The sequence below is a fragment of the Polypterus senegalus genome, chromosome 5 (assembly GCF_016835505.1).
Source record: "Polypterus senegalus isolate Bchr_013 chromosome 5, ASM1683550v1, whole genome shotgun sequence".
Classification (NCBI taxonomy): domain Eukaryota; kingdom Metazoa; phylum Chordata; class Cladistia; order Polypteriformes; family Polypteridae; genus Polypterus; species Polypterus senegalus.
The window spans coordinates 140,036,808-140,052,273 of NC_053158.1; positions in this window are offsets into that span (position 1 = coordinate 140,036,808).

Below are 15,466 nucleotides of genomic sequence, written 5' to 3' on the forward strand. Positions count from 1 at the left end.
CGGTCACACTTCCCTCATACATATCCTGTACAACTCTTACATACTTCTTTGCCACTCCCGACTTCCTCATACAATACCACAACTCCTCTCGAGGCACTCTGTCATATGCTTTCTCCAGGTCCACAAAGACGCAATGCAACTCCTTCTGGCCTTCTCTATACTTTTCCATCAACACCCTCAGAGCAAACATTGCATCTGTGGTGCTCTTTCTTGGCATGAAACCATACTGCTGCTCACTAAACATCACCTCACTTCTTAACCTAGCTTCCACTACTCTTTCCCATAACTTCATGCTGTGGCTGTACTGCTGTACTGCTTCATGCTGTACTACAGTCCTGCACATCCCCTTATTCTTAAATATTGGCACCAGTACACTTCTTCTCCACTTCTCAGGCATCCTCTCACTTTCCAAGATTTCATTAAACAATCTGGTTAAAAACTCCACTGCCATCTCCCCTAAACACCACCATGCTTCCATAAGTATTTCATCTGGACCAAAGGCCTTTCCATTTTTCATCCTCTTCATAGCTGTTCTTACTTCCTCCTTGCTAATCCATTGCACTTCCTGATTCACTATCTCCACATCATCCAACCTCTTCTCTCTCTCGTTCTCTTCATTCATCAGCCTTTCAAAGTACTCTTTCCATCTGCTCAACACACTCTCCTCGCTTGTGAGTACGTTTCCATTTTTATCCTGTATCACCCTAACCTGCTGCACATCTTTCCTAGCTCGGTCCCTCTATCTAGCCAATTGGTACAGTTCCTTTTCTCCCTGCTTAGTGTCCAACCTCTCATACAACTCATGATATGCCTTTTCTTTAGCCTTCGCCATCTCTCTCTTCACCTTGCACCTTATCTCCTTGTGCTCTTGTCTACTTTCTGCATCTCTCTGACTATTCCACTTTTTCTTTGCCATCCTCTTCATTTGTTTGCTCTCCTGCAGTTCCCCACTCCACCACCAGGTTTCCTTTTCCTCCTTCTTCTGTCCAGATGTCACGCCAAGCACCCTTCTTGCTGTCACCCTTACCACATCTGCTGTAGTTTCCCAGCTGTCTGGTAACTCTTCACTACCACCCTGTGCCTGTCTCACCTTCCCCCTAAACTCAACCTTGCAGTCTTCCTTTTTCAACTTCCACCATTTGATCCTTGGCTCTGCCCTCACTCTCTTCCTCTTCTTGATCTCCAGTGTCATCCTACAGACCACCATCCTATGCTACTTAACTACACTTTCCTCTGCCACCACTGTGCAGTCTATAATCTCCTTCAGATTGACTCTTCTTCATAGGATGTAATCTACCTGTGTGCATCTTACAATACAATACAATTTATTTTTGTATAGCCCAAAATCACAGCAGCAGTGGGCTTTAACAGGCCCTGCCTCTTGGCAGCCCCCCAGCCTTGACTCTCTAAGAAGACAAGGAAAAACTCCCAAAAAACCCTTTCAAGGAAAAAATGAAAGAAACCTTGGAAAAGGCAGTTCAAAAAGTGACCCCTTTCCATGTAGGTTGGGCGTGCAGTGGGTTTTAAAAAGAAGGGGTCAATACAATACAATACCCATTACAAAACAAATCCTCAATACAGTATAAAAAATGTACAAATATGGAGCAGAATTTAACAGTAGATGATATCCCATAATATGATTTGGATTTGTTTAGAGTCCTGAAGACCTCATCCATCAAGCTGCCTCCCCCATTTGGCCATTCCACAGCTGAAATAGCGCTAATCCGGTGAAAGGACCCCTCTACCCCACAATTCCTGCAATCCTCCACCATAGATAACTTTACCTTACGCAGGAAAAACAACTTGGCAGGTGGACTGTGGCACCAAGTGCCACATTTGAGTACCAAGAAGAGAAACAGAATAGGTGAGGGTTAGTAACAAATTATAACTATGATGTTACTTACGTTTTAGTACTAATGATTAACAACAGAGATGCAGTCTATACAGTTAATCATCAGCTTTATTCAGGATATGCTAAACTGAAGTAGTGAGTCTTCAGCCAGGGTTTAATAGGCTAAGATTATCGGTATACAGCATCAAGCACACACTGTCTCAGCCACGGCAAAACGTTTCAAAGCCTTTCCCGTATGGACCTCGCGGTTCAGAAACAGTTTCATCCCAAGAACTATAAACGCACTCAATCAATTGCTCCTTGTAGAACTATCTGTACTTATAAGCAGAACTACCTCACTGTAAACTTGCACTACAGTTATAATATTGCATAACCTGAGCCACTTACTAAAGCACGTATTTACATATGATGACAATATAATTTTTATGATGAAATGCAGCAAAATATGTTTATTATATTATACGGTGTCACAAGAATGAGACATACTCAGATAAAGGTTTGGGGCAGCCACCCGTATAATCTGGTTTCCTGGCTGCAAAATCGTTTTGTAGAAATACAGAGCACTGAAGTGCATACAGCCGAGTCCAAAACAAGACTGAGGGAAAAGGGCAGGCTTTTAAAGGGGAAGACAGGAAGTGAGGTCATAAGGATCGGGCATGTGTTCATCGCTCATTGGATCAGGCCCGGACGTGACATCAGGGAGGCCGGAGCTGGTAAGGTCTGTTTCCATTGGTTCGGTCCCGGAAGTGATGTAAAGAGAGCCAGGTGGGGTCTCCAGAAATGGTCTCCAGGGAAGTGAGAAAAAGAGTCAGTGCACTCTGCCACATCCCAGCATGCCTCCGAACTGCCTTTATTTAAGCCCTTTAGCTGCCTCCCATGTGCACGTGTGTGACAACAGATTAAACTTTAACTTCATTTAAATAATCTATGTTCTTCACTGAGACTGGCGTGAAGGATAGAATAATTAAACACGTACTACGAAGATATTTCAATGTTTCTTAAACATTTTGAAGGATCGGTGCTCTAAGCTTACAGATGGCTTAACGTCTATGACAGAGCTGATTGTGTGGCGATCGGTTACTTGGAGAAAGAAAAGGAAGGACTGCAGGGGCAGCCACGCCAACATATATTGAATATAAAAAAGAAAGAGAAAATAACGACACAGCTAAAACGTGCGCAAATTTCGGCAAAGTTAAACGCTTGTGTCATGAGCACGCAGGTGGCTATGCAGTGTCTGCAATGGACGTGGCCATCCACCGTGCATAAGATACCATATTGATATTGGCTGGCGAAGGGGCCACTGATTCCTTCTCTGCCCAGGGCCACCACGAGCCTATAGCCACCCATGAGTACTGCTGCAATAAATAATTTCAGCGATGGTCGTGCACAATCGCAGCGCTGTGAAACCCATGTTTAATAACGTGCTTTAACTCTTATCATCATGAAAATGATATCACGTATACATCTCAGTATTTTAGTTATTCAGAGAGCTGTAATATCACGAATGTAATGGATTCTGTGTCCAGTCATATAGAAGATCACATAGAAGATCACATACAAAACAAAGCATTTAACGTGCTGTGCTGCTTTAGTCACGATGTGATTTAAGAAACTGGTTAATTAAACAATTTTAAGATGAAGTTTATGATGTTCTACTTTAATGACAATATAAACTACATGATTAAAGTGGAAATTTCGAGATTGAAGTTGACATTTTGCGTTTTTTCCCCACTGTGTGCCTTTTTTTTCTCTGTACCCTAATAAGCTTTCATATGACACTCAGAAGGTGGGCTACGACTCGCCTTTTCACAGCGACTTTGATATCTGACAAGTTCTTTTTTATTTCCGGCACTGTGCGACTTTGTGAACTTGAGCTTTCAAGTTTCTCCAACACGCTATGTCACTCGATCAACTTCCTTTTGTTGATTATACCACTGTATAAACCAACAAATAGTACGTTTTTCCTTTGCCTACACTTGGTCTTCGCTGAAATTGTTATATTTTCCCCAGTGCTTTTCCCATTGTCTTTTCACAGAAGGCTGAGCTTAAGGGTTATTTATATTGATTTGCATATTCAAAGAGGCGTAATTCTGGGAGGAATTGGGGCGGAACAGCACGCGCGTGCACTAGTGTTACTTTTCAGGCTGATCGGGATTTATGTAGCGGAAGAACGCGGAAGTTGGAGTACGCACAGATTCCTGCATCTGGATTTTTCAGTTCGTAAGCACATTTCGGCTTTTGTGCTTACGTCATGTTATAGTGCGAATTCCACGCACGCCGTTATGCATGAGGCCCCTGGACATTGGCACAAATCAATGAATATACACAAGCCTGGTCTGCAATAGAATTCAAATCTTGCAGTACTTCTTTATATTCCCTGCTTTGTGAACAAGTAAATGCAAATTATCGTCAATAATCCAATTGCCCTTCATTCGCTCTGAATAAGGAACCAGCGTAGGAAGCACTTTAAAGCAGAAAAACTGTTGCACCTCTACATGATGCCCACTCCTTTCCACCCTTTGAAACCTACACAGTATTTAATGCTTAGAAATTGTCTAGGAATTAAAAGATTTAGAGACTTGTACTATTGATAATGTTTTTGCATTGTATGAGCAATTAAACTTCAAATTTAACTTCTCATCAAACAATTTTTGCACTATTTTTAAGTTAGAAACTTTGCTAAACAGAACCTGCCCAAGTTTCCTCACCTTACACCTCTTTCTAATCTAGAAGAATTATTGATCTTTCTTGAAGACTCAGATAGCATTTCCACAATTTATAAAAACATTTTAAAGTCTCTTCCTTTCAAAGATCCCAGACCAGAATGGGGAAAGAACATTTCAGAAAAGGAGTGGAAGGCAGCCATGCACAAAATGTACTGGAGCTCAGTTATTCAACTTAAAATCTTTTATCGAGCACACTTATCCTGATTAAAACTATCCAAAATGTTTCCAGGGCAAGATTCAACCTGTGAATCTAGTTTCAGCCTCACTGGGCCACATGTTCTGGGTGTTCACCACATTAAAATAGTTTTGGACAAAAATCTTTGAATGTCTATCTGATAGTCTAGGTGTCACAATCACTCCGAACTCATTAATAGCTGTGCTCTGTGCACTCATAGATGGACTTAAAGTGGAGAAGGACAAACAAATTGTAATTGCCTTAACCTTAATGCTAGCATGTAGACCTATCTTGCTCACCCCACCACCTTTAAGTCAGTGGGTAACTGATGTCCTATATATATATCCATCCATCCATTTTCCAACCCGCTGAATCTAAACACAGGGTCACGGGGGTCTGCTGGAGCCAATCCCAGCTAACACAGGGCACAAGGCAGGAACCAATCCTGGGTAGGGTGCCAACCCACCGCAGGACACACACAACACACCCACACACCAAGCACACACTACAGCCAATTTAGAATCGACAGTCCACCTAACCAGCATGTCTTTGGACCGTGGGAGGAAACCGGAGCGCCTGGAGGAAACCCACGCAGACACGGGGAGAACTCCATGCAGGGAGGACCCGGGAAGTGAACCCCTATACTATCTGAAATTGGAAAATGTCAAATTCTCACTGTGAGGATCCGTTCAAAACTTTTTTTTTTTTTAAACGTGGCAGGATCTAATCAATAATATTTTAGAATAAACTTCTATATTTTGGAAAATGATTGTCTTCCTTCCTTGCTGCTTCAAAGATTTGCTTCATTGGCTGGCTCCCCACTCTCTCTTTCTTTCTTTCTTTCTTTGTTTTGTTTTTTTTTTTCATTTTGGTTTTGTTTATGTTTGACTTGATTGTATGGACTGTTATTTGCTTTTAATTAAAATTAATAAAAATAAAAAGGGAAAGCATAGTCCCTGTTATTGTTAATTAATTACCCTGGTGATGAAAATTTTTAATGTTTGAGCTGTACCTTATTAATATTAAATTTTAATTATTCGACTCAAAGAACCAGGATGATTGAATTTACAGGACTTTAATTTACAAGCATTGCAAGCTTCCATTTGTACAGTTCTAGTAATTTATGCAGCTGTTCCAGTCAATTTCTTTTCCACTTAGTTTATGACCTGGAAATGGAAAATAAGAGCAGATACCACAGAACTTGTTTTAATTAATTTATATCGTGGAAACAGTTTGACAAAGGAAGGAGTATGGAGGTAATTAAAAAATCAAGCATTTTGATCAGAGTCATTAGTCATAAGGACAATATAGCCAATCAAATGAGTGCAACGTCACATGTCCTAAAACACTATGTGTGTAATTTAACATACATATGGCTCATCCAAAAAAACAATAAAAGGAAAAAAATAATGAAAGAAGGGCAACAAAGGAAACAACATTGATCAAGACACGTGAGACCATCTGATTTGGACGTCACAAAATCTAAATTTCTGAATAATGATCACTGATCACTAAACTAGAAGCTGTGCAGGACAACATACACCCCTCGACACTTCTAATTTTCAGTAGGCTTTTCTAAGACTGTTTAGATCCAGACTGTGCTATGTTTATTTTCTATTCTATTTGGTATTATTATACATTAATAAATACCACTTTGCTTTTATATTTTCTGTACTTTGTGTTCTATCAAGTGATTAAAATAATAAAAGGATACCAAGTGTGAGCTAGATTGCTGCTTTCTTATACACATAGTTTATTAGAGCTGTTGAGGTTGCTCTTCAATAGTTAGAACAACTGCAGTAAAAGCAAGATGTTTGTTGGAGCTGGTGATAGTGAATCCCTATATAGTGAATATAGTATAGTGCTAGTGAATAACTGGCAACTGGTAAACTGGCACCACTCAAGACTTTCTCTGGATAGGATCATTATGTGTATGTGTGCATCTCTGTGTCTTTATGTGTTAATCTTCAAGGGTGAGTGTAAATAAACCCAATAAACAGTCCTGGTAATTCTCACAAATGTCATGATAATACACTTATTAATTTCATTTATGTATGTATTACTAGCCATGTTGCACATCAAAGACAGATAATAGAGATCTCTCTATTATAAAAAAAAAATCCTCTGGGAGGGAATGACTAGGAGACAATATGTGATCTTCACGTTAACATCAAGGAAGACAAATAAAAGACCCGCAAGACGAAAGAGAATGGCCACAGAGCGTCTCGAAGGGATATAAAATATGAGATTCTTGCAAGACACCGATGTTTTCATTGGTAGGTGGTCTTTCCTCATTGGTCAGTGGAGTTGCTAGGTTTTTTTGCCTTGCAGTATGTAAAATACTGTGTACATACTAGCTTCTTCCATAGTGCCAGAATGAAGACATATTTGGCCATCACCACTACCTTATAACATCAGGAAAGACGCAGTAACTCCAAAAACTAAATAAAACTAAAATTTTGAAAAAAAATGGCAGTTACTAGGTTTTTCCATCGCACATCAGAGGGTGTTATAGCACCCTTAACACTCCCTGCACCAGTGCCTTATGTTCATCCCTTCATCCATCTAAAAATGCTACACAGCACAAAGTTAGTTTTAGGTTTTATTTGAAGCTGAGATCCACTAAAAGCTTGGGACAGATGAGTTTGAAGATGTGGAGCTGTTTTTGGAGCTTAGGATCAATGATTCAAAGGGATGGAGGACTAGAGGTGGAAAGTAGGCAGTCACTTAATTTGTTTTGTTTTGAGTGGTGCAAATGACGTAACAAAATATACTCGAAACAGAGCTGAAGCTTTAGCATATACTGACATGATTTGGAACACATCCTGGACAGCATAAAAGTCCCAGGAAAACAAAAGAGGCCACAAATGGAATAAAAGAAAGTTTATCCACCTATTTACCTTAAACTGCAGTAACTTTCTCCTTACTACGTAAATGAGGGTGTGGTGCTTTCTATGAAATGATCAGTTGCATAAATGGATCAGGCTGATACAGCAAAATTCTTCTTCTTTCGGCCACAGCAGATCATCTTCTTCCATATCTTTCTGTCCTCTGCATCTTGTTCTGTTACACCCATCACCTGCATGTCCCCTCTCACCACATCCATAAACCTTCACTTAGGTCTTCCTCTTTTCCTCTTCCCTGGCAGCTCTATCCTTAGCATCCTTCTCCCAATATACTCAGCATCTCTCCTCTGCACATGTCCAAACCAATGCAATCTCGCCTCTCTGACTTTGTTTCCCAACTGTCCAACTTGAGTTGACCCTCTAATGTACTCATTTCTAATCCTATCCATTCTTATACATATGTTACACTTTTAAGGGTTAATTTAATAATGAAGATTTAATTTAAAACTGAAAATATTGCTGTGCAGTGTTTGGAAATGCACTGTGGAAAGGCCAGCCTGCATACAGTAAAGGGGTAAAAGCCACAGCAGTGACAAAGTAACCACACCACCTCAAGAAAATATACTGTTAAAAAAAAAAATAAAGGAACGCTTTTTAATCCAAGTATAGCATCAAGTCAATGAAACTTATGGGATATTGATCTGGTCAGTTAAGTAGCAGAGGGGGTTGTTAATCAGTTTCAGCTGCTTTGGTGTGAATGAAATCAACAACAGAACTAGAGGGGCAACAATGAGATGACCCCCAAAACAGGAATTGTTCAACAGTTGGAGACCACTGATATTTTTCCCTCCTCATCTGTTTTTTTTTTTTTTTTTTTTTACTAGTGTTGCACTTGGCTATGGTCAGTGTCACTACTGGTAGCATGAGGCGATACCTGGACCCTACAGAGGTTGCACAGGTAGCCCAACTTCTCCAGAATGGTGCATTAATACGTGCCATTGCCAGAAAGTTTGCTGCTTCTCCCAGCACAGTCTCAAGGGCATGGAGGAGATTCCAGGAGATTGGCAGTTATGTTAAGAGAGCTGGACAGGGCTGTAGAAGGTCCTTAACCCATCAGCAGGACCAGTATCTGCTCCTTTAGGCAAGGAGGCACAGGATGAGCCCTACAAAATTACTTCCAGCAGGCCACTGGTGTGAATGTCTCTGACCAAACAATCTGAAACAGACTTCATGAGGGAGGCCTGAGGGCCAGACGTCCTCTAGTGGGCTCTGTGCTCACTGCCTGGCAAAATGGAGCTTGACTGGCATTTGCCATAGAATACCAGGATTGGCAGGTCCACCACTGGCGCCCTGTGTTTTTCACAGATGACAGCAGGTTCACCCTGAGCACGTGATAGACGTGAAAGCGTCTGGAGAAGTCGTGGAGAATGTTATGCTGCCTGTATAATCATTCAGCATGACTGGTTTGTCGGTGGGTCAGTGATGGTCTGCGGAGGCATATCCATGGAGGGATGCACAGACCTCTACAGGCTAGACAACAGCACCTTGATTTCCATTAAGTAGCATGATGAAATCCTTGGACCCATTATCAAACCCTATGCTGGTGCAGTGGGTCCTAGGTTCCTCCTGGTGCATGACAATGCCTGGCCTCATGTGGAGAGAGTATACAGGAAGTTCCTGGAGGATGATGGAATTGATACCATTGATTGGCCCCCACACTCACCTGACCTAAATCCAATAGAACACCTCTGGGACATTATGTCTTGGTCAATCTCACGCCATCACATTGCACCTCAAACTGTCCAGGAGCTCAATGATGCCCTGGTCCAGATCTGGGAGGAGATACCCCAGGACACTATCCGTCGTCTCATTAGGAGCATGCCCCGACGTTGTCATATAAGCACAAGGGGGCCACACAAACTACTGAGTACAATTTTGAGTTGCTGTAATGAAATTTCAGCAAAATTGAGTAGCCTGGCGCATCATTTTTTCACTTAGACTTTAAATTCAGCTCTCTGTAGGCTCTATCCTAGGTCCGCTTCTTTTCTCAATCTATATGCTCCCGTTAGGTCAGATTATCTCAAGTTACAACGTGAGCTACCACAGCTATGCTGATGACACACAGCTGTACTTATCAGTAGCACCTGATGACACCGACTCTCTCGAATCAATAACACAATGTCTTACTGGTATTTCTGAATGGAGGATTAGTAATTTTCTCAAGTTAAATAAAGAGAAAACTGAAATTGTATTGATTGGCAAAAACGGATTCAGTGAGGTTATCAGAAATAAACTTGACGCATTAGGATTAGAAGTTAAGACGGAAGTAAAAAACTTAGGGGTAACCGTTGACTGTAACCTGAATTTTAAATCACATATTCATCAGACCACTAGGACAGCATTTTTTTACTTAAGAAACATAGCAACAGTTAGACCTCTTATATCATTGAAAGATGCTGAGAAATTAATTCACGCTTTTGTTTTTAGTCGATTAGATTACTGTAACGCACTGCTCTCAGGACTACCCAAAAAAGACATAAATCATTTGCAACGGGTGCAGAATGCAGCTGCTAGAATCGAACACATTTCTCCTGTTTTGATGTCACTACACTGGTTACCTGTGTCTTTCAGAACTGACTTTAAAATTCTGCTTATAGTTTACAAACTTTAAATAATCTCGCTCCATCTTATATATCGGAATGTCTGACACCCTATATTCCAAATCATAACCTTAGATCTTCAAATGAGTGTCTCCTTAGAATTCCAAAAGCTAAACTTAAAAGAAGTGGTGAGGCGGCCTTCTGCTGCTATGCACCTAAAATCTGGAATAGCCTGCCGATAGGAATTCGCCTGGCTAATACAGTAGAGCACTTTAAAACACTGCTGAAAACACATTACTTTAACATGGCCTTTTTATAACTTCACTTTATCTTAATCCTGATACTCTATATGTTCAATTCATCATAATAACTATTCATGGTGGCTCTAAAATCCGTACTGACCCCAACTCTTTCTTCCATTCAAAAAGTGAACTTGTATATTAGATTCATTCATTACACACAGACTGATGTATTTCAAATGTTTATTTCTTTTAATTTTGATGATTATAACTGACAACTAATGAAAGTCCCAAATTCAGTATCTCGGAAAATTAGAATATCAATTAAGACCAATGCAAAAAAAGGATTAGAAATGTTGGCCAACTGAAAGGTATGAACATGAAAAGTATGAGCATGTACAGCACTCAATATTTAGTTGGGGCTCCTTTGGCCAGGATTACTGCAGCAATGCGGCGTGGCATGGAGTCGATAAGTCTGTGGCGGTGCTCAGGTGTTATGAGAGCCTATGTTGCTGTTATAGTGGCCTTCAGCTCTTCTGAATTGTTGGGTCTGGCGTATTGCATCTTCCTCTTCACAATACCCCATAGATCTTCTATGGGGTTAAGGTCAGGTGAGTTTGCTGGCCAATCAAGAACAGGGATACCATGGTCCTTAAACCAGGTACTGGTAGCTTTGGCACTCTGTGCAGGTGCCAGGCCCTGTTGGAAAATGAAATCTGCATCTCCATAAAGTTCGTCAGCAGCAGGAAGCATGAAGTGCTCTAAAACTTCCTGGTAGACGGCTGCGTTGACCTTGGACATCAGAAAACACAATGGACCAACACCAGCAGATGACATGGCACCCCAAACCATCACTGACTGTGGAAACTTTACACTGGACCTCAAGCAACATAGATTCTGTGCCTCTCCTCTGTTCCTCCAGACTCTGGGACCTTGGTTTCCAAAGGAAATGTAAAATTTACTTTCATCAGAGAACGTAACTTTGGACCACTCAGCAGCAGTCCAGTCCTTTTTGTCTTTAGCCCAGGCGAGACACTTCTGACGCTGTCTCTTATTCAAGAGTGACTTGACACAAGGAATGCGACAGCTGAAGCCCATGTCTTGCATACGTCTGTGCATGGTGGTTCTTGAAGCACTGACTCCAGCTGCAGTCCACTCTTTGTGAATCTCCCCCACAGTTTTGAATGTGTTTTGTTTCACAATCCTCACCAGGGTGCGGTTATCCCTATTGCTTGTACACTTTTTTCTACCACATCTTGTCCTTCCCTTCACCTCTCTATTAATGTGCTTGGACACAGAGCTCTGTGAACAGCCAGCCTCTTTAGCAATGACCTTTTGTGTCTTGCCCTCCTTGTTCAAGGTGTCACTGGTCGTCTTTTGAACAACTGTCAAGTCAGCAGTCTTCCCCATGATTGTGTAGCCTACAGAACTAGACTGAGAGACCATTTAAAGGCTTTTGCAGGTGTTTTGAGTTAATTAGCTGATTACAGTGTGGCACCAGGTGACTTTAATATTGAACCTTTTCACAATATTCTAATTTTCCAAGATACTGAATTTAGGACTTTCATTAGTCGTCAGTTATAATCATCAAAATTAAAAGAAATAAACATTTGAAATACATCCGTCTGTGTGTAATGAATGAATCTAATGTACAAGTTTCACTTTTTGAATGGAATTACTGAAATAAATCTACTTTGTCATGATATTCTAATTTTGTGACCAGCACCTGTATAATCATCCATCCATCCATTATCCAACCCAGTATTTCCTAACTACAGGGTCACAGCGGTCTGCTGGAGCCAATCCCAGGGCACAATGCAGGAAACAAACCCCGGCAGTGTGCCAGCCCACCGCAGGGCGCACACACCCACCAGGGCCAATTTAGAATCGCTAATGCACCTAACCTGCATGTCGTTGGAATGTGGGAGGAAAGCAGAGTACTCAGATGAAACCCACGCTGACACAGGGAGAACATGCAAACTCCACACAGGGAAGACCCAGGAAGCAAACCCAGGTCTACTAACTGTGAGGCAGCAGCACTACCCACTATGCCACCCCAATATAATCATAATTGTAAAAATAATTTAGAATGATATATATTGTCTGTAAAAATATAATACTTCGGAAATACTTATGTATATGAGTACAAAGTATGTTAAATACACAGACCACAGTTACATATTGATTGAACTTCATGGCTGCCTACATATGATTATATCCAGTTATAACATTTCAATATACAGTAGAAACAATGCTACCTTTAAAGTTTTTTTTCTTCTAATTGAAAAACACCAGGAACCAGGATATTGACTTCAGTCTTGTCTCAAAAGTCTGTTAATTTCAACCAGGGTTCCCCCTCTGGCTGGTGTTCAAATTCCTTTTTAATGTCTTTCTACCTCTTTGAGTTTTTGATGTTAATATTATTATCTATGTTGATTATCTGCATTATTCTATTCTTATTAGTTTTGTGTATTATTTAATTTCTGTATCCATATTTCTACTGTGTCCATGTGTTTGTGGGTAGTTCCATAAGAGGAGGGACCACCTGTCTATCTCTGGCATGGGATGGCCCTTAACCCTGAAAAGGCAGAGAAAAAGCAGTGTCTTTTGTAGTACATTGTATGAGCTGCCCATTGGTAAGTTTTCTGTGATTTTTGTTGCGATTTTGTTTTGATTAAAGAATAAGATTAATTTTATATTAATATTTTTTTTATTAAAGAATAAGATTTTATATTTTTTTAATATTTTTCAAATTAAGTTATTTTGTAACATAAAATTGTGTTCTAAAGGATTTTCTATACATTAAAAATAATTGTGCCCACACTCGTGCTTTACAATGGGGCACAGAACACCACTAAAAAACAAAACTTTTAAACTTACAGATGAAGTGGCAAAACTTTGAATACAAGAAAACACTCCTTCTGCGTTTCAGATGCATGTTTGTGACAACAAAAGGGATTTGTAAATAATCATTTTATTGCATATTCCTGGTATTATTTTTCTCGTTGTAAGGATACATTTTTTAATCACATGTATGAGATCCCACATAAGAAAGGAAGTAAATCAGAACAAAACCAACAATGCAACACGAAAAATTTACTGTGATTTGGTCAATCGAGAGGAAACCACACCCTGAGGGGTGAAGGATTTTTGCACAGAAGACTAAGTGCTGAGCTATTACATAAAGATGGCTTCTTTTAAAATGGCTGAACTTCATAATATTGATTTTGTTTTGTTTAAAAATGGCACATATAAACTATTTTACAATGTGTGTGTAAGAGCAAGACCCAGATCAATAACTGACAACTGTCTTGACTTGAAAAACTGACACATTTGGTAAATTTTTAAGTTTTTCCCTGGTGCTTTATAGCCTTAATTGTAAAGCACCAGTGTCAGAAAGGTATTTTTTAATTTATAGAAAACACTTAACTTTAGAACACAACTCCATGTGGCAAATGCAAATGTAACATGTTTGTGAAGAAATAACTTTGACTGGAAAAACACTTAACTTATTTAAGTGGATTTGTATATTGAGACTTGTTTGCAACTGGATTGCCAACTTTGAAGGCAATTCTTTTTGCACCATGTTGTGCCCCACGAAGACATGCAGGTTAGGTGCATTGGTAAGTCTAAATTGACCTTAGTGTGTGTGTGTGTGTGTGTGTGCCCTGTGGTGGGCTGGCACCCTGCCCGGGGTTTGTTTCCTGCCTTGTGCTCTGTGTGAGCTGGGATTGGCTCCAGCAGACCCCTCGTAACCCTGTGGTTAGGATGTAGCAGGTTGGATAATGGATGGAACATAATGAAAATACATCTTTTACTTTCTATAAAGAGTCTTTGTTTGGCCTTTGTAACACAAGCAAATGTTTGACGGACTCCTTCCACTTGTGGAGCTTTTTGCGGCAGGTTTTGGAAATGTGCTTGGAGAAACTTCACAGTTCATGACGAGTTTTGTGGTGCCAGCTGAAAAGCAGCATGATGTTGAGAGCTGTGTACCTTATGGTGTGCAGTCCTGCTAGACCAGATTCTGGCTCTCCCCAATTAATCTAGTGGGAAAATGAGTTCAGAAAATGGGCAAAATGTTTGGACTCAAGTGAATGCAGTAAACTGATTGCTGTCTGCTTTGCATTTGCTGCTGCCTGAAAAGACTATAAGCCCCTATAAAATATACTGGAAAAACACATTTACAAATAAATGCTTTGGCATAAAAACACAGTAATGCATGAAGGTCTATATGAAAAACTACCATCCATACTGGGGTATACTAAAAGAGAGCAGAAAAAAACAGAAGAGTAAATTCAGGAACCCACTTTAATTAAAACTGTATCAGTCGAACAATTGGCAGGGTTGTAATATGGATTGAAATAATTATGTATGTACTGTATGATGCAGCAAAGACAAAGAAATCACATAAAACCTACCACTAGGTGGCACCATGATATTTAGAAATTTGATCTTTCCTTAAAGGCTTGGATCAAAAAACAAGGACTTTAAGGATTTAATGATTTCTGGATGTACTGTACTTTAAAATAAAACACCTACTATTAGCATAGTAAATACTAAACACTATGAAAATAATGAATGTAAGTACTACACAAGTACTACACAATAGAGCAGATATACAAAAAAAATAATTTTGCCAAATGATGTAATATTTTAATGAAACACATATGTTCAGTAACTGATGCCCCATGTAAGGGTGGCCTGTGCCTTGTGCCTGATGCTGCTAGGATCATCCAGTTGATTAAGTGAGTTCTGAAAGCTGACGGAAGGAATTATATCCATTCATGTTTACGTCACTCTACACACTCTATTAACTTTGTTACCTTGTTAAAACCTCAGTTGTGTTTATTTATTTAACAAGGAGTGAAATAATTAAAGTAAAATAAGCAACAATTTAGTCACTCATTTATTAAATTTATTAAAGCCTATACTCCAGATCAGACATCCTGTTAAGAATATCATATCCTGTTGTTCTCATCACCTTTGGGACTCTGGGTTTAGATGGAGCTACATGCCATAAATAAGATA